This window comes from Eptesicus fuscus, chromosome 16, assembly GCF_027574615.1.
Source record: "Eptesicus fuscus isolate TK198812 chromosome 16, DD_ASM_mEF_20220401, whole genome shotgun sequence".
NCBI classification, from domain to species: Eukaryota; Metazoa; Chordata; class Mammalia; order Chiroptera; family Vespertilionidae; genus Eptesicus; species Eptesicus fuscus.
In genome coordinates, this window is record NC_072488.1 from 52,343,750 (window position 1) to 52,349,800 (window position 6,051).

Below are 6,051 nucleotides of genomic sequence, written 5' to 3' on the forward strand. Positions count from 1 at the left end.
GATACAAGTAAGTACCTTGAGAATTCAGAGCAGTTGCCATAATTGGATTTCTTTAGTACGAGATAATAAGTTAGTTTTTAAAAATCCATACATCTAGTGAGAATTGCACATTCTAAAACAGAGTTCAGGTCTTATGTACCTTGTGTAATTTATTTTCTAAAACAAGAAAGTAGACTCGAGATTTTCTATAGATTGCTAACAACAAGAAGACTTGTTGTATTTTTTATGTTTTATTGAATTTTTTTTAATTTTGTTTTTTGTTTTTAGAGAGAGGATGGGAGAGGGATAGAAACATTGGTGAGGGTGGAACATCATTGACCAGCTGCCTTCTGCAAGGCCCCTACTGGGGATCTATCCTGCAATCCGGGCATGTGGTCTGACCAGGAATCAAACTTGCTACCTCTTGGTTCCTGGGTCAACACTCAACTGCTGAGCCACACTGGCCAGGCCAAAAATGATTTTGAATTAAATTCTCAGTTAATCCAACCTTTTGATTAATCACAAGCCCCTTTCATTTAGGTTCTTTTAGGTAAGATGTACAGTTCTTTTAGGTAAGATGTACTTATGGAAAAGACATAATTTAGTCTCTGAAAACAGAAACATTGAACTTTTATGCCATATGCCCTCCACAAATTTCCATTTACATATTGTTTTTGAAATAAAGAAGAGTTTATAAAACCATAAAAATAATTTTTAAAAAATATATGACAATCTATCTGCCAGTTTGGTATCATGATCAAGTATTGTGAGTTTTACTTATTTCTTCATATAATAGAATTCAATATAAACTTGATATTGATCATAGTAGCTCAATTATCTCCTATGTAGATGGCTGGATAAGTTCATTTATGAAGAATGACGTAAAGTTGTTAGAAACATATGTGCATCACCTTAGTAATGATTTGTCAAAATAATATATAGTGAAAACCTACCAGTGAGAGGCACTAACCATGTCTGTAATATAAGGGAAAGCAAATCTGAGATGATCCCAATCCTAGTGGAATATCTTTTCCACCATTTGAGTCTATTTTGCAGCTACTCTACACTATTTAGTTCTATTTATCTGAAAATATTGAATGTACAAATTTAGGGAGAAAGAGTAATTTCACCAATTAATTGTTATGATTGTGACTATAAATTAAATAAATTGTATGCATTCAATTTCCCTTATGTAGTAATAGTATACATTTTTTTGTTTGGTTGTGTCTATTGAAGTAGCTATTGGTTGACCAAATTATTAACCCATGTAGTATTATCCATTCAACTATTCTACTTTAATGTAGTTTTTGTCATAATACAGAGTCAAAGAATATTAACCAGAAGGAAACTCATCTAGTCCTAACCCCAATTTTACCACAAACTGTTTTCTAGATAAGCAAAGTGATTGATTAAACATCATAAATCAATTTCCTTGGGACTACATCTGGTCACTATGATGCATCACATGGGAATATAGTGAGAAGTCATTGTATGCCTAATATTTGAATGGCAAACGTTATTGATTTATATTCCTACCACTATGTCCTAACCCTCAGGTAGATTATACAGAATTTAATACTGTTTTGGAAAGTTTATTTTTATAATCAAGGACTTTACTGCAAGTGCTTTTATGACACCAATATTCATTCAAACATCTATTTAAAATTGACCACTGATAAGTGATAAAAATAAAATCCACTCTTAAATTGGTTTGAATTTTCTAATCCTGTATAATAAAGAGGTAATATGTAAATTAACCCTCATGTCCTCATAAGATGGCTGCCTATGATCAGGCCGGCAGGGGAATTAGTGAGGGATGACCAAACGACTGAACAGCAGGCTGCGTGGGGCGACCAGGCCGGTGGCGGGGGCCATGATGGCTGATCAGGCTGGCAGGGGCAGGAGTAAGAGGCAACCAGTCTGGCGGAGGGGGGGGGCAGTTAGGGGTGACCAGGCCAGCAGGGGGTGCAGTTAGGGGTGACCAGGCCGGCAGAAGGTGGCAGTTAGGGGTGACCAGGCTGGCATGCAGAGGCAGTGAGGGGCAATCAGACCAGTGTGGGGGGGAGGGCAGTTAGGGGCAACCAGGCAGGCAGGTGAGCAATTAGAGCCAGCAGTCCAGGATTGTGAGAGGGATGCCCAACTGCTGGTTTAGGCCTGATTCCCAGGATCAGGCCTAAACTGGCAGTCAGATATCCCCTGAGGGGTCCCGGATTGGAGAGAGTGCAGGCTGGGCTGAAGGGACCCCTCCCATGCACGAATTTTGTGCACTGGGCCTCTAGTCTATAATAAGAAAAGTGTAATATGCTAATTAGACCGGACATCTTTCCAGATGAGCTTCTGGACGAAACCGTGGCTACCCAGGTCCCGGGTGCCTGCTGGTGACTGGAGGGAAGCCCAGATCCCAGGTGCCAGAGGGAAGCTGGTGCCGGCAGCTGAGGGAAGGAAGGCCTACTCTTGCACAAATTTCATGCATTGAGCCTCTAGTATTACAATAAAACAAATAAATAACAAAACTGTTATGGATTTTTACTAATTGACCACCAGCATATTCTTTAGGAGAAAAGAAATTGAGCCTTTACTTGATATGTCTATATTTTCCCAGTCTAACATCAAATAATAGATTATTGTAACTTATTGGTTCTATAGACTCATGATTTTAAAAGAATGCAACTCTTCTATGAGCCAGCTGTGCTATTTCTATATGGTGCTATGATGGCAGGTAAGAGGCATATATACCTGTGCAATACCCAAGTCAGAGATACATTAACTCATCATTATTCTTGCCACTGCTGAATCAATCCAAATCCTCTCTAAGACTTACAACAGAGTAGGCTTGGCAGCCACTGTTAATTAATCAGTTTTGGCAAATTAAATTAAATCTACTTAATATCCCTTAGGCAAACAATCACTTCATCATCAAGATGCTTCTTCTCTTTTTGTTTCATTTTAGCTATTCTTTAGATTTTGACAATTAAGTTTTAATAAAATAGTAAATCATGTTATTTTTGTGGCCATGATGGTACAATATAACATAGTAATTTATGTCTCACATTGATATAAAGAAATCAAATTAAAAGGTTTTTGTTGTGCATTTAGTGTCTGGCAAACAGTGTCCCATTCTTAACAATAGAGAGGTGCTGCGAAAAGAACAGAGGTTTATTCAAGTGCCAGCAACAAGAAAAGATAGGGGACTATTGTCCCAAAGCCCATCTCTATAGCTCTGGTCAAGCTAACAAATTTTATAGGGACAAAGAGGAGGAGAGAATACTGTAGACATGCAGGATGTGTAGGGTGTACAACATATATAGGATGTATATACAGTCTTCCTGTAGACCTTGACATAGATATTTTATGGCCAACATTTATGAGCTGGCCATCTATTTTTTGTCAGCTGAATTCCTGTGGCTGGGCTGTCAGTGTCAGCTGGAGTCTTGAGGCCAGGCTGCTTCCTAGGTTCACACAGGATGGAAACTTTTGAAATATAAGGTATCCTAAAAAAATCTTTTAACATGCAAGCTCTAGTTTTTTGTGTGTTTTTTTGTTTGTTTGTTTGTTTTGTTTTTGCATTTTCTTTTCTTTAATGATTAAGGTATTACATATTTGTCCTCATCCCCCCAGCACATATACTAAAATTGGAATGATACAGAGAAGATTAGCATGGCCCCTGTGCAAGCTCTAGTTTTGAGAGAAAAATCAGGTTAGTGTAAAAAGCTGATTTTAACATTTACTAAGATTAGCATAGGTAGCTTTATATAAATTATTTTATAAGTTTACTATGTTAGATCTATACTTTGGCTAGTCAGAGTTATGGAAATAGTATGTCACCTTCATTCTATGTTACATTAAGAGAATCTCAATTTGGAAATTGGTTTTGTAACAATATTGGAGAATATGTCATAATGTTCTTTAGTTTATTGCTCTCAATCTCAAAATTAAGGATCAAACTTTTATAATCTATGTTTACATTGTTTTGGTAAGGAGAAGAATAGTTAAGAAAATAATTTCTATCATTATGTCCAAAAATGCTTGATAAAAGTAATTTCTTAATTTTAGGAAATCATTTTTAAATTTAAACTTTTTTACTATTTTAGACGTTATCAGTTCTTGAGATAATGAATTAAATAAGGCCATACTGCTTAGTATGTAAATGTTGGTTTACTTGAGTTTCCAATCTTTAAGGTGCTTGAGGTAGACGGTTTAAAACACTTAATATGGTTTCTTCTGATAAGCCTTGAAATCATGCTCAATTTGGTAAATATCAGATGAACAGCAAAGACTCTAAGAGGTATAAAATTTCAGATGTTGAATATTTGTAAAAGTTTCATCTCATTAATATACTATGCTAAATGAGGTACTTATCTACTATTTTCCCCAGATGTTTATATTTTAAATAAGGATTAGCTTAAAAAGATAAATACTTAGAATTATCTATATTAAATAATTTCTATATAAACCTATGCATAAAAGTTGAGATTGATTAAGTGATTAACATCACATCATAGCAAGGTATTGGCAAAGCCTGGAATGCAATAGTTTAATAGCTCCTATATCAATTTTACACTTTCCAGGAAAAGGAAAAATTCTTAATTATTTAGTGTGTGCTCATAGAGCAGCATATCTATGCTCACATCCCAGGTAAGTTTAGTTGCTTAATTATGTATATGTATTAAATATAAGTATAAATAGTACAATCTTATAATATATTTTTATTGCCTAAAATCCTGCACAGCACAAAATGAATATTTAATCAATAAGTACTTCTTAATTTGAAAATAAAAAGGGAGGGCAATTTATTTTGTTTTACTTCCATTTTGTTTGCTTGAAGATGTAAAAAACAAGAATGCAAGATTTCTTGTGAGCAACATGCTCAGAAAAAGAGTATACTGTTTTATCCAGAAAAACATAAAGTAGACTACTTTAAGCTGATAGGAGCCATGATCCTATAAAAGAAAATGTGGTCTTAAAACTCCAGATAATTTCTACTTGTTGCAATTATAATTGAAAATAATCAATTCTCAAGAGTGGCAGGTTTATTACACATTGATTTTATGGTCCCAGGCACTGCTTAGTAAGAATTCTATTTTGTAATGCCATTAAAATGTTTGTAAGTTAGATATGTACAGAGTTGCTTTGTATTAAATAAGTTTGGCAATTTAAATCTGTAATTTTGGGTTAAGAATTAAATCATTTAAGTGATAGCTAAGAAAAATCCAATAGTAATTCGCTTAAAATTAAAAGAAACAAGAAAACAAGTTCAAGTATTTTATTTCGCCTCTTCTGTTGGATCCATGCTAAAGTAATTATGCAATCAGCAATTAATCACTTCTAGGCAACAGTAGGGTATTGTAATTATGGAAAATAATGTATTCTCCTAAAATTGTTGGATAATAACCAACTGAGCTTTTTAACACATACATTGAGATAATAGAGAAGAGACAATAAAAATTAGTTGTGCTCCTCTGGAAAAGCAAACACAAATTAAATTAACATGCAAATATGCAAATCATTGAATGCCATTCCTGAATGTACATTAAAATGGAACAAACTAAGCTAAACAAATGTTCACTTGGGTTTCTACAGTGATGATCTCTTTCTTTGCCTACGCCTGTTATGGGTTATTAATATTGACTAACATTTTAATCTCTCAGAAATATTTTAGATAATAAAATCTATAGGCTAAAAGAAAATAAAACTATGTAAATTAAATGAATAATAATTTATAGTGATTACTGTGATAAAATGAAACATTAACCTCATATATACTAGTAATTGCCATTTTTTTTACCTAGCTTCAGTTAATTTCTGTACATCTCTTCTTAAAAACATCTGAGAAATAACAAAAGAATAAAGGAATTCTAACTCTAAGCCTTGTTTATCCATTTACTTGCTATCTTCAACAAATTATTAAGCTCCTCAAAATTTTAAAAATTTATTTTGTTTGGGTTTATTTTGTTTGGGTTCAGTGTGATAAGTTGTAATGTAGAGCTTCATGATTGGATAGACTAAATATATTATAGAGATAGATGATAGATAGATAAAGAGATTTATTTATTTTTCTTATTTACTTTTCCC

The 6,051-nt window shown here is 33.8% G+C and overlaps 1 pseudogene; it reads left to right on the plus strand.

The window, feature by feature from the left end:
• Positions 1 to 3,581: 3,581 nt before the first annotated feature.
• On the plus strand, positions 3,582 to 3,682 carry LOC114227876 (U6 spliceosomal RNA; annotated as a pseudogene).
• The last annotated feature ends 2,369 nt before the right edge of the window (positions 3,683 to 6,051 follow it).